Genomic DNA, 23,874 nt, shown 5'->3' on the forward strand with positions numbered 1-23,874 from the left:
AAACCCTTACCCCCACCAACCCAGTGCCCTCAGCATGCTAACTGCCCACTTCATGCAGTTGTTGTCAGGATGAATCAGGATGAATTACATGAAAGCACTTTGGAAGTTGTAAGTGGCCCTTCAGGTGGCATCAGAATACATTTTCACCCAGCCCATCTCTGTCCACCAGCCTCCCAGGCTGTTCCCCACAATTCAGTCCTTTTCCATTGCTTTCCCGCCCTCCACGTGTATTCATTCAGGGTTCTGTCTGCTCCCTCCCGTCTGCTCGTGTATAATCTGGTAAATGCATCTGGGCTAATTCCTCATGGATATGGGGCTGATGCGTTCCCCTCCTCCGGATCCCGTAACAAAGTTGTAACATGAAAGAGCATTTGCCACACGGGGCTTTCTCTCCTCTACGGCTTGTGGAGTGTGCAGACATGGACAAGTGTTCTGTGCATCAGTTTTCTCACTGTCAGGTGGGGATGCTCCCGTGGGCAGAGTGGCTGTGAGGAATCAGTGAGCTTCTGGGTACAGGACACTCGATTCATCGCAGTTAGCATGATGGTCATTGCCTCAGTGTGAGGCTTGGCCCCCAGGGTCCCCAGGAGCCAAACAGGGCACACCCAGCTGTGGGGAGATGCCTGGGGAAGGTCTGCTTGTTTTCCACATTTGTAGCCAGGGTTGTCTGGGCAGAAATGGGCACCTTAGGGACATGGAGGTTAGTCTGGGGAATCCTAGGGTGCCGTGAGTTTCTCTAGCTGCGAAGCAGAGAGGGGAGTCCCGAGTAATGCTCTTGGGGTTCAGGATGGTGGCTGGACCTTCCGTGCTGCTCCCTCAGCTGTGTCTCTGCCCCTTGGGGGGTTGTGGGGGGCTGGGGGGTCACACGTGCAGAAGGTGGGATGTTCCGATCGTGGCAGCTGTCTGCCTGGAGCAGGAACTCTGGACATGTTCAGGAGGGCGGTCCTGCCGGATTCCTGCAGGACACTGGCCACACCGGGGGGGTGGCAGCCCCAGCTGGTCTGTTCCTTTCTCCCTTCTCTGGTGAATCTACCTTGCGGTTTAAGCGTGCATAAGAGGCGACCAGAACAAGAGCTGGGGAGCGGGGTGGAATGGGAGATGGCGATGGGGGGCGTGGAAAGGAGTGGAGGGGAGGAGGCGATGTTGGGGGCGATGGAGAGGGGGCAGGCGGTACAAGAGAGGAAAGACAGTCACGCCATAGGTGATCCTGGTGGCTCAGACTGTGTACCCTTAGATGGGGCTCCGTGCTCGGAGGAGGGAATCAAGTCTGGAAAGCTGAATCTGCAAATCTTGGTTAGGAAGACGCAAAAACAGCTACCCTTGGCAGGGCCTCTAGCCCTGTGTTAACTGACTCTCCAAACTCCAGAGAAATTTTCAGCCACCGTTGGCACGGGCCAGCTGCATCTAAGGTCACCATAGCCACTGGCTCCCAGTTCTGTAGATGGAGCCCCATCTCCCCTTTCCACACTTCCTAACGTCGTTTCTTTCCCCAGTTAACCCACGGCAGGATAATGTATCGCAGTATTGACTGGTGTGTTGTTTTCATTGTAGTAGGACAGTCGGGCCGTCTGGAGTGATCCGGTTTGGTTCTCCGTATTGCAGGGCAAGTCTTTCTGCGTGCTTGTCTTGGGGCACTTGCAGGGCCGAAAGCAGAAGCTGTGAAGACCACCCTCTCTCCTCCTGGTTCCCGGGAAAGCCTAGGCTCACCAAGCAGATGGTGCTGGGAGGCCCAGAGTGGAAGAGAGAGGGCTGAGGCTTTGCAGGGACAGATGTAGAAGCAGCAAAAGGAGGGAGATTCTCCAAGAACAAGAAGGAGGAGATAGAGGTTCCTTGGGTTTTGCTTTCTTGAGGTGCCCTGGGGGTGGGGATTGTGGAAAGCGGGGGGCGGGGCACCAGGGCTCCCTGCCTCAGCAGAGCCCCAGCCTGGACCTACCTAGCACAGATGCTTGGGGGCTGCCGGACTTCAAGGGACCAGGGCAGACCAGAGATGCCCCAAATGTTTTAACTTTGCAAGGATCGCTGGTACCTTCCTGAGACCCTGGGCAGAGAGAGGCAGGGAGGGAGCCCCAACCTTGAACGAGATTGAGTTTCTTGCCCCCCCACCGGGGGTCGGTCTTGGAGTTAGACTGAACCTGACTTAAAGAAAATAAAGCCCAGCACCCTTTACTGCATCCTTGAGATGGAGATTGCAAATTTCTTCTACTGCATAACCCTGGAAGGAGGCAAGATTCTTTCATTAAACCAATGCCTTCGAGCTCCCAGGCCTCTCAGTAGCTCCATCCGTTTCTACCTTGCCCAGTTAATGGACTTGGTGAGGGGAAGTGACCTAAGTGGTGGCAGTTTCTGGCCTTGGTTAAAAGTGTTTACTACGCGGTTGACACGCACGTGAACATGGAGGAGTTCACCTCCAGGTTCTGAGACACACGGAGCTACTGGAGGATGCCTGTTCTGGGTAAGCTAATCCTGCACATGCACGTGCTCAGGTGTTCCCACCACACCGCCCATGATTCAGGCAGTGAACTTGGACTGGGGAGACCTAAGGGTCAGGGTCACGCAAGGCAATTCCCAGCAGCTGCTGTAAACCACTCAGGGTCCAGCGTTTGGCCCCCTCGATTCCCAGATAACCCAAGAGTCCCCACCCCCACTTGATGGCAGGAAGCGCCATCTGTTCCAGGTCCCCCACTCCAAGGATGCTGGGACCTTCTGAGAAACTCTTACACGTTTCCAAGTAGGGTCATCTCAGCCGGTCATCAAGCTTGACCACTGCTCTGTGCCTTTGGTCATCTTGGAACCGACTTCCCTAGGCTGCTGCCCACTACCTCCCCTGCAATTTGCCCGACATACAACACAAATACAGCTGTGTGCGCCGGAGCTGGCTTACACCAGTCTGTGGGTACTGCTTGTTACATTGCAGGAATTTTGTGAGCTTGGTAGATTTAAGTTGACTGTGGCGGGAGTATTTACACCGTGGAAATCAGCAAACTCTACCAACTAAGGCTTCCACCTCCCCAAACTTTTCCAGAGAGCCAGTTGTTAAACATTTAGCAGCACACCACTGGGTAATCCCCGTTTAGTTACCCATAGACTAGACTTCCTTCCTGATGGCTTGGGGCAGGCAGAGGGAATGACAGTGACTTGGAGCAAACACAGGTGATCTGCTTACTCCCAGGCTCCATGGGGTCCCCTCCTCAAGCCCCAGCCTTGGCCTGGTTTCATGCCTCCCCTCTCCTCCTTAGAGCTCAGAGCCCCCGTCCTCTGAAGTGCCCTTGGGAGAGGAAATTTTATTTTTACTTTAAAGCAATCATAATTTCAGAGGATGTTTTCATTGATATGCAGGGCATTTGTTTTCCATCTCAAACTCATTCTCACACTGGAAGCAGATGCTAGCTTTGCAAAACCGTGAGGCCCATGAAGAGGGTAACACCCCCAAACAAGGGGCCAATATGCCCTGGTTGGGAAGGTCAAACTTGTGTCTCCAGATAAAAAGAAAAGCTGCAACTTCAGGAAGCTTTAAAAACAAGACTTCCTTATGGTCTATTGTCTATCTGTGCACGTGTACATGTGCATGTGTATACCCCCGTGTGTGTGTGTGTGTGTGTGTGTGTGTGTGTGTGTGTCCAGGCTCTGTGTCCCTGGAAAACAACAAAAATTCAAGGAATCCCCTCACCCTTCTGTTCTGGAAAACAGCTCACTGCAAAGAACCAGCCTTCCCTATATGACTTAAAAAAGACTCATGGACCTATGAAAAGGCCACACACGGACCCTCCAAATTCTCATTCTTTCCCCCTAAACGACTAGCCGAACTGCTTGTCCTAACTGATCCATTGGAACGAAATGCTTCTTTGTCAAACTGTGGTTAAGCTTCTCTCCTTTCTCCAGCTCCTGAACTTTGGCCTGCCCTCACCCTCACCGGCTCACAGCCCCTCCTGAGAACAGACTGGCCTCAGGGTAAAACATCCTCTGATCTCCAGTTCCAGCATGGCATTTTTTTCATCCCACTTCCCCACACCTGGCTGTTCCAAACTTGTTTACTCCTCTCCCTAAAAGAAAACTCTTTTTGCTGAACTCCTGAGACGCTTACAGATCTTCCGGTCAAAGCATCCTCTCTTTGCAATGGCCCCCTGCCTTTACTGCAACAGTGCCTTCCTGTCCCTGCAATAATAATCCTTTTGAATAAAGCCTCTCCTTACTGGGTTTGAACTTATTTTCATTTGACACCAGCCTCCACGAGGGCACCTGGTACCCTGTGAGGAACTGGAAGGTCTCTGACAATAAGCCTAGTCTGATGGGGGAGACAGGGCTTGGGCAAAAGCAAACACAGGTCCAGGCATAAGAGCCACGGTACTGGACAGAGTGGGAAGAGGAGCAGAGGTTGGTTAAGGTTTTGTATGTTCAGAGGAAGATCGGGGTGGGGCGTGCTATTTGTGGACACAGAGATGGATGAGGCATATTCCCTGTCCTTTCAAAAACCTTATTAAGGAAAGGACAAACACTAAATGTTTGCAACTGTACAGTGCTTGACTCTGTTGGGAGGAAAAAGTTTCCTCTACCAGCTTAGGTCTGAGTGATCAGGGGCCTGCAAATTCATGGACAATAGACAGATTAACAGGAGAAAAGACACAGTTTGTGGGAGCGCTCTGAAAGGAGTAGCTCTCCAAACAGCCAAGGGTAAGGGTTTATACACCAGTTTAATGGGGGCAGGGGGAGGTGCTTAGGGCTTCAATGGGAAAGTATGGAAGGTTCTGACAAGGCTTGTGTTCTGGACTGAATGTTCATGCCTCCTCCCCATCCATATTCATATATTGAAGCCTTGGGCCCCAGTGTGATGGTATTATATTTGGACATAGGGCCTTTGGGAGGTCATTAGGGTTAGATGATGTCATGAGGGTGGGGGCCCCATGATGGGATTAGTGCCCTTACAAGGAGAGACACTGGGGCGTTTGCTCTTTCTCTGCAATGTGAAGACACATCAGGAAGGTGGTCACCTGAAAGCCAGGAAGGGAGCCCTCACCAGAACCTGACCAGACTGGCACCTTGATCTTGGACTTGCGGCCTTCAGAACTGTGAGAAAATTACTTCTGTTCTCTAAGCCCCTCAGTCTCTGGTATTTTGTCACGGTGGCCCAAGACGACTGAGACAGCTCGTTTACCCAATTGTCTTGGGATGTCACCTTGTTAAAGGTCGGTGGCCTCCCTGTCTGGAGATGCTCCCAGAGCAGGTTACGGCAACTGAATTCTCAGGGAGCTCTGCTTTAGTCAGATAGAGGAAGCTCAGGAACGGCTTCCGGCTGCATCTGCTGTATCTACATCTTCAGTTTAGAGTGAGCTTGGTGCCACTCTGGTGGGTTGTTGGTCCCTGCAACTCGTCTTGTTTCTTGTCTTGTTTCAGCGTGGAGCTCAGGACAGGAGGAGTGCAGGACAAGGGCACTGAGGGATTAGGGACACCTCTAGGGTGTGGGACTTGGACTTGATGCACAAGAGGAGATGGGTCCCTCATATGCAGAGCATCTCTCAAGAGAGCCAATGGCGGGGGAGGGGTCGGAGAGAGGGGGAGGTACGTTACGGTTTTGTACATTCAGAGGAAAGGAAGATCTTCCTGGGGGAACGTGCCTCATCACAGCCTCTCTTTTTCATGTGACCAGGGCAGAAAGCTGAACTAGGGAGGTAACAGAGGCCCTGTGAGGTTGAGTGATTGGAGAAAGGCTGCACGACTAGTGTGAGAATCAGGAGACCCTCATCGTCTCCTCTTCCAGGGCTCTTTCCACCAAGACTCGGGTAGGCGGAGAGAAGGAGGGGCCGTCTAGGATTGGGGGCTGTGGCACAGAAGGGCAGGGAGGAAACGGGTCGTGCTGGGTGGCAGGGAGAAAGATGACACAATGCAGAAGGAGCTGAAGGGCGTATGTCAAGGATCCACATGGGGTGAGGTCAGGGGACTCTGAGTTCAGGCTGAGGAATTTGGTTTTGATGGCCAAGGGGAGCCATGGCAGGTTTTTGAGCAGGGGAGTGACATGTGGAAAGTACTGACGTGTGCTGGGATTTACGTAACCTACACCAACACACTGCGATATGGAAATTTGTCCTTATACTGGCTGTCAGGGATTCCACGCTTAAGAGCACGGCCAGGGCATCTCCGCTTTTGACATAACCCCCTTGCAGGCTGGTTGTAGGGGTTTCCTCCACCCCCACCCACCCTGGCCAAGGAGGAAAGACTTCCCAGGATAGAGCATTACCTGCATGTGGGGTTTTTACCGGCCAGCATCATTCTCCTTTTTATGACAACAGCATCCTGATTCTCATAGGGACATCCACCCCCTACCCCCATCTCAGGCGCTCTCATTCTGCAGAAGCTGGTCCCACCCTTCTGTCTGGGGTGGAGCACATGACCTAAGCTAAGCCAATCAGCAGCTTCCACCCCCTGGCTGCTGGGATTGGTTCAGGGATGAACACATGACCCAAGATAGGCCAATCAGAGCCAAGGAGGCCGAATTCTGGGCTTTTGAGTCCAGCTCTCTGAACAGTAGGCTTTCACCCTGAATTTAGGATTGGGGCTTGTGAGCTGGAGTTCCTTAGGGAACCATAAAATGATGCCGGTCCAGGGAAAACAGAGCCGAGAGGAAGAGGAGCTGAGTCCTGAGTCCAGGTGTGCACAGCACCAGTCCCACTGACTCTCCCCCACCAGATGTTTGAGTTATGTCAGCCTAAAAATTCTCTTTTTTTAACTGTGTCAACTTGAGTTGAGTTTTGTCAGTGTTCAACCTAAGGGGACCCAACTAACCCACTCCATCAGCTCTCTGGTCCTCCAGGTTGTACTGAATCTGAGGGATGGGCAAGACACAAGAACAGCCGCGTCCCCACCCTAACAAAGCAAAACAGAACCCAAACAAAGAAGGAAGCTCCAGGCCTTAAAGGGATGGATCACATACATTGTTAAACGGGGTGGGGGGAGCCTGGAGCATGAGGAGTGTGGGAATAGAGAGTTAAAGTTGTAGGAATTTGTGGGCAGTGAAGGGTGGTGCTCTTTTTTTTTTTTTTTTTTGCGGTACGCGGGCCTCTCACTGTTGTGGCCTCTCCCGTTGCGGAGCACAGGCTCCGGACGCGCAGGTTCAGCGGACATGGCCCACGGGCCCAGCCGCTCCGCGGCATGTGGGATCCTCCCGGACCGGGGCATGAACCCGTGTCCCCTGCATCGGCAGGCGGACTCTCAACCACTGCGCCACCAGGGAAGCCCAAGGGTGGTGCTCTTTGAGAGGTTCCAACAGACACGCTAATTGCCTTTCTTTCTTTCTTTCTTTCTTTTTTTAAAGAAAGAACTAGAAATTTTTATTTTAGCCAAATTTGAGGATTATAACCTGGGAAGAGTATCTCAGAAAGCTCTGAGAACTGTTCCACCCATGAGAAGTCAAAACACATTTTATATAAGTTTTTTGAGACAGAGGGCTGTACATTAAATGATGTATTCTTGACAGTTTACATCTAATTGCCTTTCATTCATTCTCAGCCAGCAGAGTGGTGTCCACTTGTGACATTTCTCAAAGCTCAGACCACATGGGTTCCTTGCTGGGTTAGAATATGAAAAATGGCTGTCATTTATTGAGCACCTACTATGTGCCAGGCACTATGCTAAGCTCTTTACGTGTTTTGTCTTCTCATAACAGTCCCAGCAGTTAGGTACTGCTGTTATCCCACTTTTACATGTGAGGAACCCAAGGTTTAGAGAGGGTAAGTGATGTGCCAAGGTGGCACAGCTGGTAAGGGGGTAGGGAGGGAAGCTCTGACTCCAGAGCTTAAGTTCTTAAACGTGGTGTTCAGCGCCCTATGAAGGGAGCCGTAAGAGGTGGTGTGTTCTGTGATCTGACTTCAGCTCCTGGCTGTCTCTGCAGCCCCTGGGTGCTTATTGGCAGTGCAGAGTCTCGGGCTCCACCGCAGACCTGTTCAATCAGAATCTGCATCCCCCCGTGATTCCTATGCACGCAGCTGACCCTTCCTATCTCTTGCACACTTCCCCGCAGTTCTGACCCTCAGAAGTAATTCAGTCCCTGAAGCTGGACCAACTGCTCTTGTGCCTGCAAGTGGGACTTGCAAAATTCAAATCTTCTGCTCATCGAAGAGTCTCATTATATCTTAAAAATGTTTATCCTTATGCTGGTGAGAGGGAACGCAAGCATCCTGTTCCATCTGTAGGGATGACTAAGACTCAGCGAATTATAAGTGACTTGTCCATTTTTAACTGGGACAGGGAGTGGCAGGTCCACCTCAGCATCTTACTCTGAGCCATATTCCTTTGGAAATTCTACCAGTTGGAATACTTTCTGTCGCCAGAAATGGAAAACCTGACTCAAAGTGGCTTAAAAAAATAAAGGGAATTAATTGGCATATGTCTCTGAAAAATCCAGAGGTAGGGTGTACTTCAGGTGAGGGTTGATTCAGCAGCTCAATGCTTTCTCCATTTCCCCACTGCCAACCCCTCACCCCCCCAAGCATTGCCTTCTTCTCACGATGCCTGGCTCCTCACTGTGTATAGAGATAAACGCTCTTTCAGTGCAGATAAATTTGGACCCTCACCGTCTGATCCACCCAACCCACCTGCTATTGAAGCTTCTAGCCTCGGAACTGTCTTGACATTTTCTCTTCATCCCTCCTCTCAGTTCTATTTCTGAGCTTTGTTCATGAGATTCCCCTCTCTCCCTTTAAAAAAATAATCTCCTTTTATGATTGTAAATGTGAAGGCTCTCACTGTAGAAATTTGTGCATCCACAGAAAGTTTGAAGAAGAAAGTTGAAAAGCTCCCTAACCCCCATTACCCAGAAATAACCACTGTTGGCATATGGGTGGAGTCCTGGCTGTCAAGAGCTTAACATCCCAGCTTCTCGCTACCTGGGATGCACACACAGGCCTGAACTTACAGTAGCTGGACTTTGCTGAGGAAGGAAACAGAGGCAGGTGAGCTAGGCGTCCCTTGGGTGGGGCAGGAGCTGCTTCTTATTCAGTGATGAGGCTTTGATGCAGCTCTGCCTGGCTCCCTGGCCTTTCCTACGGGGACTCCAAGGGAAGGTCTTTATTTCCTGTGCAAAGTGGCCTCCAAGTGAGAGATCAAACTTTAGAGAGAGCTGAAAAAGCAATTAACTTCACTCAAAGTGAAGGATATTGTTTTGTGCCACTAGACGATTTTTCCCCCAGAAAAAATTACGCCCTTAAAAATCAACATTTGATTTAGTCTTTGTTCATTTTAAGAATGATGTGAGGATATGAACAGGCAACATGGGACTTTATAAAAAAAATATGGTGCTGCTGAAATGATTTTAAGCCTCAATATAGCTTTGCATTTGCTTTCTGGAAAGCGTGTACCAATTTACACTCTACCAGCAGTGAATAAGGAGGGTGTGGCTCTTTATAAACTTAGCGGCATCGAGAATTATCATTTAAAAAATGTTCATTTGATGGGGAAACATTGCTTTGTCATGAGTTTCTTTGTTTACAGTGGAGTGGAATATTTTTTCCTACGGTTGTTAGCCTCCTGTGTTTCTTTCTTGTTTTTCGTAATAGGTCTTTGTTTCTGCCCATTTTTTTTTCTCATTGCTTTGTATGAGCTCTTTACATATTATAGATAATGTCCCTGGATCATATAGGCTTTCCACATTCCACATTCTCAGGATTGAAGTCCCTGAAGTTATAGGGACTTTGCATAGGAAAACCAAATTTGCCAAAACCCAAAAACGGCCAATCCTGTGCCGCCCTCTTATAAATTCTGCCCCTACTCCCATACCCCTCACACTTAACACTAGTGTATTTTTCATCCTTCATCATTAGATTTGTGGGTTGGTCTGTTCCTGTTAGCCATATGTTATAAACATTCTTGAGTATCATGCAAAACCATTTCAAATTTTTCCAGAGATGCAACATTTCCTGAGGTTGATCAAAGTGATTATGGAGAATTATTTGAATCCCATGGAAGGCTACTGGCAAGTGAGAATAAAGCAGAATTCAGCTAGTTAACAATTACAGAAGAGAAAACCTACGAGGCTGATGAAATGACAGGCACTTCAAAAGAGAGAGATTTGAATTTTGGAGGATTAAGACAGGCCACTGGGAAAATTGATGATGCCTTCAAATATTTTTTTGCAAAAATGTCCTCTTTATGATTGTGCTGTGAAAGTCAAACACGAAATCAAGGATGTATCACAATATCAGACAATCTTGTCAGAAAAATTATGCCCACTAAATCAACATTTGATATATTTTTTGTTCATTGGAAGAATTTAAAAAGTTGCATTCACAGCCTACTCTGGTTAAACGTAAGCTAAAACGTACTTTCATAATTTGTCATTTCTTTTTAACTATGTCACAAACATTTATTTCTTCCCATCTTTTAAAAAATTGATTCACTTTGTAGCCTTTTTAGAAATTTTATTTTTATTGAAATATAGTTTATTTACAATGTTGTGTTAGTTTCAGGTGTACAGCAAAGTGATTCAGTTATACATACATATATATCTATTTTTTTCAGAATCTTTTCCCTTATAGATTATTACAAAATATTGAGTATAGTTCCCTGTGCTATACAGTAGGTCCTTGTTGGTAATCTTTTTTTTTTAAATGTAGATTTTATTTATTTATTTATTTTTGGCTGCATTGGGTCTTCGTTGCTGCGCACGGGCTTTCTCTAGTTGCGGTGAGTGGGAGCTACTCTTCCTTGCAGTGCACGGGCTTCTCATTGCGGTGGCTTCTCTTGTTGCGGAGCACAGGTTCTAGGCAGGTGGGCTTCAGTAGTTGTGGAACGTGGGCTCAATAGTTGTGGCTTGCGGGCTCTAGAATGCAGGCTCAGTAGTTGTGGCACATGGGCTTAGTTGCTCTGCAGCATGTGGGATCTTCCTGGACCAGGGATCGAACCCATGTCCCCTGCACTGGCAGGTGGACTCTTAATCACTGCGTCACCAGGGAAGTCCTATTTTATATACAGTAGTGTGCATCTATTAATCTTAATCTCCTAATTTATCCCTCCCCCCTCCTTTTCCCCTTTGGTAACCATAAGTTTGTTTTCTGTGTCTGTGGATCTCTTTCTGTTTTGTATAAAAGTTCATTTGTATCATTTTTTTAATCCCAATTTTCCTTGAGTGATAACGACCTTTGATATCACAATTTGATTTCTTTTCTAATGATGATGTCTGTTTCCCTCTCTCCCCAGTTCAAGACACTGTAGGCTGCCCCCCTCCTGTCCCAGAGTTCCAGTGCAGGGGTTTTCTCCTGTGGTGGTCTCCTTAGGGCACCTGTGGGACTCCGGACATGAAAGCATCTTTCCTAGACACCAGTTTAACGTGTAAAGGCTCAGAGTGCTGGCCATGAAAGCTCCCATTAATATGACAGCCAGGCATCTGCTGGGCAAGTCTGTGAGGCAAAAGAAATAGCAGTTTCTTTCCCCAAAAATACACGGGTTTGTGGGGAAAATGGTTCCGTGTCAAACAGCTTCAGCTGCACAAGCCAAATCCTTGCTGTAGTTCTGGGCTGGGACTGCAAAGCACACTGCTTGTGTCTTAACCTTGCATGAAGCCTCCTTCCTCCCTTTCTCTCCTTGGGGATCTGCTCTCTCTCTTCTTGACCCTAGAAGCTGTTTTTTTCCCCTTGGCATCCTGATGGCTGTCTAAAGTATTCTCCCACCCTTCTGCCTTCGATCCCTGGTTGGGGAAGTAAGATCCCACATGCCACATAGTGAGGCCAAAGAAATAAATTGTATTTATAACAAAAAATTAAGTTGAGGTTTTAGCAGACATCACGTTACATTTTCAACATGGTTATAAGGCTCTATGACACAGAGATTGTTACTAGTTCTGTAATTCAATCCATGAGTCTTGCTTCTTCCTAACTTTCCATTGCATTTGAGTCTTTAAAAAATTTATTTACACTTTGATTTTTTTCTCAGTTAATTTTCAAAACTTCTAGAATGTATTTCTGTAGACAGGGTGAGGTGTGCTCTATGGGTTATTCATGGCCATGGTAGAGTTGTATAGAAACAACCACACAATCTCAGTGGGATACACCAGCCAGCTCGTTTACTCTCTGTGGGTCAGCTGGCGCCCAGCTGAGCCTGACTGTGGGCTGTGGCTGGAATCAGGTCTGCTCCATGACTTTCCATCCTCCTCAGAGCAGCAGGACGTCAGGGTATGTTCTTTCCTTGGGGTGGCGAGCCTTTGCATCTGTCCCACTGGCCAAAGCCAGTTCAATGGGCAAACCTGAAGTCAAGGTGGGGGGGAAGTCACCTGGCCCTCCCTGAGGCCACGGCAGAGACGTGGATTCGTCTCACACCACAGGGAAGAGAAGTACCCAACCCGAAACTCCATCTAGCATGCTAGTCAATTGCACCGACATAATCTTGAATAGCCACACTTTTTCTTTAAATTATGGGCCTAAGGAAGCAAGACGAGGGAATAACTCTGTAATGCTCCTCCAACCCTCTTATCACAGATCAGGCGGGACAGACAGAGCAGCTGAAGCCCAAGGTGACTCAGCTGCTGGAGCTCTGGGCCCCAAGAGGCAATTCTCCATCCAGACAGCAGATCGGGGCACGGCACTCCTGGGTCCTGTGGGCTGTCACAGGTCATCCCAGACCGTAGGTTAGCTGGGTGTGAATGCATGGGATGTGCACGTACATGCATATGCATGCACACGCATGACGTTGTGTAGGTGTGGGCTGAGATTACAGCTCTCCTCGAAGCCGGTACTGATACGAATAGTAATAAAGGCAGCTAACCTTTTGGCACTCTTCCCAAGTTCTGGGCGCTGTTTGAGCTCCTACACGGTGAGGCATGTCGGAGGGAGGCTGAGCACTGATTACTTTCCACAAAGGGGCCGCGTCCTAACCTCTTGCTTCTCTGTACGACGATCAGCTGCTCCTCTTCCCTCCTCTCTGTCATTTAATAAGGACGGGGCAGGCAAGAGAGGATGCTGTAAAATCCAATTAACTCCGGCTTCAAAAGGCACGGACTCCGTGTGGTGCCAGCTCGCACCACCGCAAACAGCAGTCAGGCCGCTGTGGCTTTCTAGGGGCAGGTGCGCGGGGAGGGGGGCTGCTGGAAGTATCCAGATGGCCCAGGCAAAAAGCCCCACGGTTAAGGTCACTCCTGGCTCCTCTTGGCAGTGCGGGGGGAGCGGGGAGGAATGGGGGGTGTGCAGTTCACTGTGTGGGGTCTCAGGCTGCCCAGCCTCCCACCCCCAGCACCCCCAGAGCCTCCAGCTCCCCTCCCCTTTGTTTGCATCAAACTCTCTTCTCTCTGTAAGCCAGTGCCCGCACCTGCCAGCCTCAAAGGGAGGCTGTTCCCAGGTTTGCAGAATGGGTCCCTGGCCCCGTGCTGGCAGCCAAAGCCCATCTTAGACAAGCTGGGAGGAGGTCGTTTTGCCTCAGGCAGATGTTTCTGTTCTCAAGTGGAGACAGGGGACGCGGGGCCTCGGTGTGTGCAGATGGGTGGGAGTGGAGACGGAACCTGCGGGGCTGGAAGCAAGATCAATACAGATGGTGTCAGTCAAATGCAATGTCAGCGGCAGACGGTTTTGATGAAGTACAGTGTAACCCTTCCTTGGCACAGGAGTGTTTTGGGGTGCTCTCGGATGCCTCCCACCCCTCTCTGCTGTTCCTCCCCTACTTCGTAATTGTTTCTTCTGGAACCCAGTCCCTGCCATCCCCCTGGACTTGAGCCCAGCCTGCATGCTCCTCCTGACACCCAGGTCTCATGATTCCCGGAGGTCCCCTACGTCTCGGAGCATCCCTCCCCAGGGGAGCATCCCTCTCCAGGGGAGCATCCCTCCCCAGGGGGGCATCCCTCCTCTGGGGAGTCTTCTCCTTGGAGCTCCTCCGTCATCATCAGAACCTTCCCACATCCACCATCTCACCGTGAGATCCCCTCGCTCCTTCCACTGAGGTCTCCCCTCCACCTGCCAGAGCTTAAAACACACCCACAGATCCTTTGACACTCCAGCCACCAAGTCCTCCTTCCCTTAAATCTGGGCCGACGTGTGACTCTTCCCCCCACCAGGTAACAGTAGGTCAGAAAAGGCCAAACAACTTCTGCTAGGGTCTTTTGGGACACTCACCTTTGGCTCCCTGAGCTACCAGGTAAGGATTTCAAGTACCAGGGTGTGAGGAAGCTCAGGTCACATGAAGAGGCTATGAGCATGTGCCCCTGCAGAGCCCAGCTGAGGTCCCAGCCCATAGCCGGCATCATCCACCAGACAGGTGATGATGACCCTCCAGCCACTGCACCTTCCTCGCTGAAACCCCCGATCATGGAGCAGAGACCAGTCATTCCTGCTGTGCCGTGTCTAAGTGCCCACAGAGTCTCTGAGCATAATAAGATAGTTGATTTAGGCCATTAAGTGTTGGAGTGGTTTGTCACACAGCAATAGTAAGTGGGCCTGTTAGTAATTGCCGTTCTTACTAAAACACACCACTCATCTTCGCATCTCTCCAAAGGTTGGCCCAGACATGAACTGCAGCATCTCAAACCACTCCCCTTAGTTGCTGGGAACAGGAGACCGTGGAAAGGGTGGGTGGAAGAGAAGGATTGTCATAAGATTGCCAGAGAAAATACAGGATGCTGAGTTAAATTTGAATTCCAGATCAACAATGATAAATTTTAGAATAAGCATAGCCCATGCAATAGTTGGGCTATACTTACACTGAATTATTTGCCATTTATTTGAAATCCAAATTGTACTGGGTATCCTTGTTTTTATTTGTATAATCTGGAAACTCTAAAAAGTAGAGGCCAAAGGTCCTGAACCCTCTTCCCAATGTCCTGACGCTTAGAGAGGTCATGTTCCTTCCACCGTGGGCAGCAGGGACTCTGGGGTCTGTGGTCAGCAAGGATTCCCGAGACTTCAGGAAGCTATCTGCAGGGTCCCAGCTGCTGGCTGCAGCCAGAGGAGGAAGCTGGCTCTGCCCAAAGGTTGAATTCTATGTTCAAGGTGAGGATGTATTCATTCTCTCTGGAACCAAGGAGAGAGAAAGCTTTCTGGATGCTTCTCCTCATCCCAGCCAGGTGCACCTCTCTTCTGGTACCCAGATTGTCCCTGGCTCTTGCCTGACAAAGCAGGGTGGGAAAGCTTCTCTGCTCCTTTTCCCAGCCAGCCATCCCTTTCTTCCATCATTTGGGTTCATTATCCAGTAATGAAAACCAGCTCGTTCTCAACCTGCCACCGTGTCTCCTACTAAATAATAGTGGCTGGAAAAGTCTCCAGTCTTTCTCTCAATCCACAGTTCTCTTGTTTTACATCTCCATCCCAGCTCATTAGCCAGAGCAACAGTAATGAGTGGGTCCATTCCTTCCTTTTCTCTCCCTTCCACACTGCCCAGGCCCTGATTCCAGGGGAGAGAGCCAGTGAGGAGAGCTTGGCCAGGCACCCTGGTCAGCCCTATGGTAAGTAGCACAAATGGGGGCCTAGGCTGTTCATTCATTCATTCATTTTCTCATTCAACAAATATTTATTGAGTACCCAGTACAGGCCAGGTGCAATTCTAGTAGCTGGGACCGAGAAGTACCTTGGAAAGTCAAATGACAAAAGAAGACAAAGGAAAAGTCATAAAAGAAATGGAGCCACCTGTCCTGATCTAAAGGGGAAATAACTGAGGAGGGTTGGAGATGGGTAGAAAGGGTTCCCAAAACACGCATCATTTGTAACCCCTATTACAAGATAGGTATTACCAGCTCTATCACTGTTTCCTTTTTTCCCCAACAGATTTTGAAAAAAAGGATCAGGGTTTGGGGTAAAATACAGCCTGGTGGGTGAGTGCAAATGTGCATATTTAGCCCATGCTTTTCCCCATCCTCTCACTGTGTTAGTTATCAAAAGCTGTGTAACAAATCACCCCAAGTTGCTGTGTTATCTTGAGGTGTGGGCTGGGCTTCAGTCAGCTGAAGATTGTCTGAGGTTCCAGGTCCAAAATGGCTTGTTCAGATGGTTGTTGGAAGCCTCGGTTCCTTGCTGGCTGCATGCAGGAGGGCTCAGCACCTCTCCATGTGGGCCTCTCCATAAGGATGCTGGTGACATGGCAGCTGGTTTCCCCCAGTCCTCAGTGTCTTTGGTAACCTCATCTCAGAAATGACACACCATCACTTCTGCCATATTCTCTTGGTCATAGAGACCAACCCTGGCACAATCTGGGAGGAGAAGACACACAGATGTGAACACCAGGAGGAGGGGTCGTTGGGGTCATGCTAGAGGCTAGCTACCACGCGTACGTTTCCCTGTTTCAAACCTCATCTAATATTACGTCTTTGATCCACATTTAATAATTATTCATTGCGCCTCTGCTATGTGCTGGCAGTGTTCCAGCCTCTGGGGATTTGTCAATGACCAAAACAGACCCAACACCAGATTGGGCCTGTGCTTCTGTGTAAGGCTGGATAAATGGCCAGTTCAATGGGAGGGGATGCCTGGGGGACAGTCTCTGAATGTGCGTCCTGACTCTGTATGTGTGTGTCTGTGTGTGCGTGCGCGCTTTCAAGAGAATGTAATCTCTTTCCTCTGTCATAGTTATCACTCTGCAGTGCTCAGATGGGCTGCTCTAGTGGAAATCATTTCCAGAGCTCCCTTTTGGAATGACCTTGAACAAGAAGTCCAGGCAGATTCCTTCAAACATTTTCAAAGGTAACACAGCTGCGTCATTGGGCCAGATTGTTTAGGTGGGGAGGGTCAGTGAATCACCATTTGGAACATTCTCTAGTGCAAATGAATTTAGAATTCTGCCACCAGCAACCACCCCTACCTTCACACCACACACACACACACACACACACACACACATATACACACACATACACACACACACAGCTAAAGTAATGGCTATTAGACTATGAAATATATCTCATGAACTAACTCTAAAGTCTGTTTGAAAAAGTGAATTTCAAAATAAGATGTTTTGAATAATGGCTACATCCCTGCAATAAAAGCACAACCTCCCAGAGGGACAATTTGAGTGAGATGCCCTCATTCTGATGGAGGAATTCTGGAATGTTCTTTCCAAAAACTTTTGTTGCTTTTTACTCAGACCTTATGATTCCCACTGTTAGAGATTATAAAAGTCTATCGTTTTCCTTTCTTTTCTTTTCTTTTTTTTTTTTTTTTTTTTTGGTGTTGTATCTGGTTTTCCTGGGTTTTGTTGGGAGGGGATTTTTCAGGTTAAGAACAGAGGGGGAAGGACTGGTCATCCTCACATAATCACCACCACCTTTCTGGATATTTTGGAAGCTCTGGCCCAGGTGTCCATGAAGGCCTGCTGTCCTGACCTTCCTTCTGGCCCCAGAGTACAGCTGTCCCTGATGGATTTCTCCTACTGTCTTTTTTGGGGAGAAGCAGATGGAAACACACAGACATGTCTGAATCTGTCCCTGGCATGTTGCCAATATCCTCCCCCTCCTCCCTTTTTCCTATCATGTCACTTAGGAACGTCTCTCTAGTTTGGTAAACAATCACTCTGCTTGATCCGCGTTCAGTCTGCCCTCTTTCCCTGCCAGTACAAATAATTTGGCAACATAAACACTGTCCTTGGTGATTGCTCGCAAGCTCCTTTCCATCAAGTATGCTTTATTTATTTCTTTTTTCAAAAAATAAAAATAAAAAAAGGGGAAAGAAACTCTGTAGGATATCTGAGTGGGCTATGTTTCTTCTGTCTGTAGAATTTCAGGAGATTTGATAAAAAAAATTTCTGACAGCTGGCAAGCTAAGGCTGCTTTTAAGTGAGGGCTCCTCAGATGGAGAGAAGATTCAGGGCCGGAGTCTCAGGAAGGAAGGGGTTGCCCTCTCCCCACATTATCTTTTTGCCACGTGCAGAGCCCGCTCAGCCGGGCACCCTGGAGTGACGTTGAAATGGAGCCAATCCCTCACCATCTGGCCCTGATTGTAAACATGTGTATACAAAGCGAGTGTCACTTCAGCTAATTCACGAGGGCCTGGCTGCTTTACCGGTTGCTGCAGCTGTACCCAGGGATGGGGTGGCGGGGGCGGCAGAGCAGGGCCCCCCGGAGGACAGTTGGGTGCACAAGCGGGTGGCCTTTCTTCCAGCAGGAACTGCGGGCAGCTGGAGGGAGGCTAGCCTGCAAGGCTTCAGGCACCCAGCCTGGGCATCATGGGCCCACATTTTCTTAGAGCCAGTGGTGGCTTCTTACCGGGCTCTCTGGCCATTATTACTCAGGTTTAATCATGCTCCTTGTGGACTGTAAATACCCTAAAGGCAGGCCGTGCTACTCTCTTTTCTCCGTTTCAAGAGACTTGCACTTGAGACGTTAGCATTGAATTAAAATAAATCCCTACCAGCGGTCTTTTCTTCATGTCAATTCCACAGCCCTTCTGCTCTTTCTTTCTGCCTTTGCTGGGCAGAGATGAGCCGAATCCCCAAACCTCCGGGGTGGAGGAAGCTCTGAATGAGTGAGTTCTCTTTGAGCCAGGAGCTTGGAGATCTTGGCTTTGTCTCACAATCTCCCTGGGCCTCACTTTTATCATCTTTGCAATGAGATCATTATACCCACAACTTTACACGCACCCTCATAGACCTCCCAGTCTGGGTCCCTGCCTGAAGATGGGAGGGATGGTTCAGACCAAAAAGTACTGCTGAGTACTGGGTCCAATTAAGAGTGACGGCCACGCAGGCCAGCACACTCAGAGGTCACCACCTTTTGGTCTCCTTTGCAGCTGGGGCCCCTGCCTCCGCCCCCGGGAGTCTCTCTTGGAAAGTTTTGATGCAGCTTCACCTGGTAGACGCAGCTCTTGCTTTGTTGCAGGAAACAAAGAGCCGCTCCAAGGAGCAGGCTTCCCCAGAGGCCAGGTCCAAAGTCCGGGTGGACTGGCTCCTCCCAGGCCCTCCCTTCTCCCTGCATTCAATCTGGCTTCAGAGGAGCGAGTTTCCCCTTTCCTGCACCCCACGCACCCCCAGCTCTGCCCAAAGGAGCGAGAGAGACGTTCCTCAACCCCTCCCTCCCGTTGTTCCTCAAAAACATAAACAGAATTCATTTTCCACACGTGTGAAAAAAAATGTACTTTTCCAAATAGCCTTAAGGGCACGAAAGGGAGAAAGCTAATTATCTCCTGGATTTTCTTCCAGCCCGGACAGCGTGCCAGGAGGGATGGGAGAGCAGAAATCGGCAGGTCACCCGCACCTTGGGGTGCAGGGAGGCTGCCCTGCTGGCATTTTGGGAAACAGCAGAGCCTGTGCTTCCTGTCCCCAGAGCTGGCATCCTGAGTGGGTTGGCAGGATCCCGTTCCCACCAGGCAATCTCACAGGTGTGACTCCACCAAGGTCATTTCCACAACATCACTGCCCCTGGGGAGCTAGTGCCAAAGGGAGGCCCCTGAAATGTGGCCACTTGGGAGACAAGGTCCTTCTCTGTCCTCCCAGAGCCCAAGAGGCTGAGGGCTGTGAGGAGGGAGGCTCAGAGGAGATCAAGTTGTGATTCCCAGGAAAAAGGACAAGCATAGGGGATCCAGCAACCCAACAGCCCAAACCTAAAGACTCGAAATGAGACAATTCCACTGTGTGACGCCCTCCCTGTGACAGACACCTAATTAAAACTGGACAGAAACAGGCAAGGAAGCCACTTCATCTAGACGCTATTTGCCTTGCTAATTTAGGTGCCCGTGAATATGTGTGTGTGTGTTTTCCTGTTGGATGAGTGTTTATAAAATCTTAATTAGGTGTGTGTATTGGAACAGAGACGGAAATCCGTCTTTTTTTTTTTTCCTATAATGGTCTTACTTCCCCGGGGGACATTAAAGCTCCATACACAATATTCTCTGAGCAGGGAAAGTAGCAAGGGCCTTTGACGGTGGATTTCGGGAGAGGAGGGATAAAGTATCTCTGATTCAATCACAGATGAATGCACAATTACTTACTTTTTTTTTTTAAATCAAAACCTCAAAATTGGACTCAAAGCAGCTATTTATAACCTGTCAGGGGAAGATGGCATTTCAATATTAATCTCATAGTGGATAAATTTTTAACGACCTTTAATGTGACCAATAAGCAGGAGGAATGCGCCTGGCATGCACGTAGTGAGTGCCTAGGATTTGTGGGAAGGAATTGAATGAGCAGTGGGCTGGGAGTCTGGGGCGATCCCACGACCCCTCTTCTCTTCTTTTCCTGTCTCTGCCCAGTGTGGCTGAGTCCCACTCCTGGAACTAAGGTCTGATGCCATTCCCCTTGGGTGCAATTAAGGGGAGTGTGGCTGGGGAACATCAAAAAGGGCAAGGTTGCAGGGGAGAGGATGAGCGAGCAGGAGGCTTGCTTGGCTTCGATGACAACCTTGAGGCAATCAGACCATCATTCCTCACAGGTGGTGCCTTGAAAGCAAGCCGACCACGTGAACGGTGTCCAGGGGCTCGCTCTCATTCAGGGAGTGGGTCCAGGATGCAAGGACCAGGTACAGCAACCCTGGAGCCGCATCTTGTCAACTCGGTCTTTCTCAGGGCTAGAGGCTAGGCCATTTGTGTTTTTGATAACCTCTCTAGATTCTCCCTATGGGCTCCCAGCACATGCAGCCTGTTCTAGAGGCTGAGATCTTCCAAACAGGGTTGAGGAAAAAGGTCCTCGTGACAAGGGAACGGTGTTGCTTTTTGATGAGCCAGGCGAGGCATTCCCTGACGCAGCCTCCTTCAGCAGCTCTCACGGTTGACTGTGCATGCACATCTCCTGCACATCAATGCAGAGTCCCATTCAGTGCGTCTGGGATGGGGCCGAAGATTCTATTCTGCCTTTCTAACTACTTCCCAGGTGAGGCCGGGGCTACCGGTCCAGGGACCACACTTTGAGTAGCCAGGGCCTAGAGCCCAGAGCAGTGATTCTGCATCACCCAGAGGACATGTTAAAATGTGGATTGCTGGTCCCACCCTGGGGTTTCTAATCTAGTAGTTCTGGAGGAGAGCCTGAAAATTTTCATTTCTAACAAGTGCCCAGGTGATCGTGATGGAGTCGGGAAATGACACTTCAAGAGTCACTGGTCTCTGGGACAGAGACTTGCACTGGGAGCTCAGGGTCCAGCAGGGGCAACAAGACAGCAGCAGAAAGCACGATGGACAACGATGTGAGCTTCCTGGCGAGCATGTACACACCACGTGCTGCAGGTACTAAAGGGAGAGGAAATGAAATTGGGGTTTGAAGAGTCAGTTAAGTGCAGGTAAGTGGAGAGGAAAGAGGCGGTCCACGTGGAGGGAACTTCCTGTCTGAGGCAGAGGAAGTAGAAAATGCAAGAATGTTCCATATAGAGCCACACCCTTCCTCCCAGTGCTTTCTTCCCTGCTGGGATCACCAAGGGAAGAACAGCCCTCCCTCTGCCTGGACCAGGAGCTGCTCAGCCATGACTGTACATTCTTAGACACCTGGGGGAGATTTTAATATTACTGATGCCTCAGCCTTTCCCCCAAAGATTCTAAATTACTTGGTCTTGGGTGGGACCTAAGATCAAGGTTTGTTTTTGTTTTGTTGTTGTTTGTTTGTTTGTTTTTTCTAAAATAAAGTTCCTCCAGAGATTCTTACACGCAGACAGGGTTGAGAACTACTGGCTTAGACCCAAGTGTATTCCCATTTACCCAGCTGCACTTTGTTGGGAGTTAGGCAAAGGATTGCCCCCTCCCTTATTCATCACACCCTTACAGCATCCCCCCCCCAAAAGCAGGTATCTGAGCATCTGGTAAACATCTGCCCTGTTCCACCCAGAGCAGGGTGACCTACTTTTTTGCCTGTGGTTTCGCTCACACAGAGGGGCTCTTGGGACAGAGGGGCAGATGGAAAAGTCAGCACGTCTGTGTTGATGCTGCATTTGGGTGTCACCCAAGCACTTGTTTCTCTGTTAGATTCCGGATGTGGTATTTAGGTGGTAAACCGCTGCCGCCAGGCACTTGCTGAGGAGATCAAAGCAGCTGGCAGCATCCAGAGATGTTCCTGGGCTTCTGGCTGCCAAGTGCTGGCAGCTCTGGGCTGAGGCGAGATGAGGCCAGTGTACAGACTGTGTCGGCTTGAGTACAGACCCCAGGTGGAAAGCAGCACACCTGAGACGAACTTGGTTCACTGCAGGGCTTCCTTCGCCTCCAGCACCAGCTCCCCCAGCTACCAGAGGGCATGCTGGGTGCACACCTCTCTGTGCCCCAGCTGCCCTGGGATGTGGACCATGGTGCCATTCACTCTGATGGCTGTCTGTGGGTCTCGTGACTGAACATCATTGTGAGGGAAGATGGGGCCACAGAAGATGAGGCAATCCTGTCTACAAGGCTCGGAGGCCAGGGGCTTGAGACCCTCTCCTCCCCTTCTTCTTCTCCCCTTTAAAGAAAAGCAAAGAGGGCTTCCCTGGTGGCGCAGTGGTTGAGAGTCCGCCTGCCGATGCAGGGGACACGGGTTCGTGCCCCGGTCCGGGAAGATCCCACATGCCGTGGAGTAGCTGGGCCCGTGAGCCATGGCCGCTGAGCCTGCGCGTCCGGAGCCTGTGCTCCGCAACGGGAGAGGCCACAACAGTGAGAGGCCCGCGTACCGCCAAAAAACAAACAAACAAACAAAAAGTTAAAAAAAAAAAAGAAAAGAAAAGAAAAGCAAAGAGAGGCTGGGTTTCACCCCTTCTGTGGCTGAGTGAGGGGATTTGGGAGGGACACTGCCCAGCCTTCTGATTTAGAGAGTTCTGGATGTCTCCCTGTGTGCTCTGTGTCCTTGGGCCCCTCTCACACGTCTTCTGGGACTGGCAGACGGAGGAGGAGAACCGGGAGAAACCAAGCCTGCACGATGCTTCTGGCCTTGGACACGAGCCGGAGCACACGTGTCTTTCTGGGAGGCGGCCCCACGCACTGCAAGGCTTCCGCCGCTGCCCTGTGTCATGAGTGTTTATTAACCTTTCTTCCACACAGCAGAGAACATCACGTCTCCCCACACCAGCTCTCGAAGACCTTCAATTATTTAGTGTGGGCTCCCCTCCCCATTTTCAGTAGGCGATTTTATTTATTTATTTATTTTTGTTTTGCGGTACACGGGCCTCTCACCGCTGTGGCCTCTCCCGTTGCGGAGCACAGGCTCCGGACGCGCAGGCCCAGCGGCCATGGCTCACGGGCCCAGCCGCTCCACGACATGTGGGATCTTCCCGGACCGGGGCACGAACCCGTGTCCCCTGCATCGGCAGGCGGACTCTCAACCACTGCGCCACCAGGGAAGTCCCGGCGCTTTTATTAACATCTCCCTGGTTGGATTTCTGAAAGAACAGTTTGTCTCAACTTGAGAGAAGCAGGTGAACTGGATACACTTGGGCTCAGGTGTCCGCTCCTTCCTCCCCCTCCCTCCCCCTCCTCTCCCCCCTCCAATGCAGCTACTTGTTCCCAAACTTCAAGAGGCTCTGTCCCTCCCGGGAGGACCGAGCCCCCATGTTTGTTCCTGGAAGGTTTGGGATGTTTTTCCAGCCTTCCAGCTACCTGCCTCCCCTCTCGGAGAGGCAGGGAGGAAAAGGGAGGCTCCCAGGGAGGGGCTTTTCTGGGCACACTCAAGCATGCACGGATGCAAAGAGCAGCCAGGAGAGCCCCGTCTCCAGCAAACGAAAGATGCTGTTCCCCCCTCCCATCTTCTCCCTCCTTCCACTTGGTCCACAGAGGGTGCGTGGGGGCTGAGTGTGTGAACCGGCTACTGCAGGAAGTCGTCAGGCTGGGCTCAGGAGGGTGGATGGATCTGTGGCCACGACAGGAACGCTCTGTCTCAGCCCCGCAGACCCGGGGTGCTGAGCAGGGCACCTGCTTATGGCAGCAGCAGATCCTGAGCCAGGGTGTGGACGGAAGATGGGTCCGCTGTATGTGCAGGGGTTGGAGCAAGGGATGCTGGGGCAGGCAGGGATGCAGCGTCAGGTGGAAGGGGTAATCTTTAATATCCCTCCCA

The sequence above is a fragment of the Mesoplodon mirus genome (genome assembly GCF_964341445.2).
Source record: "Mesoplodon mirus genome assembly, chromosome: 18".
NCBI lineage: Eukaryota > Metazoa > Chordata > Mammalia > Artiodactyla > Ziphiidae > Mesoplodon > Mesoplodon mirus.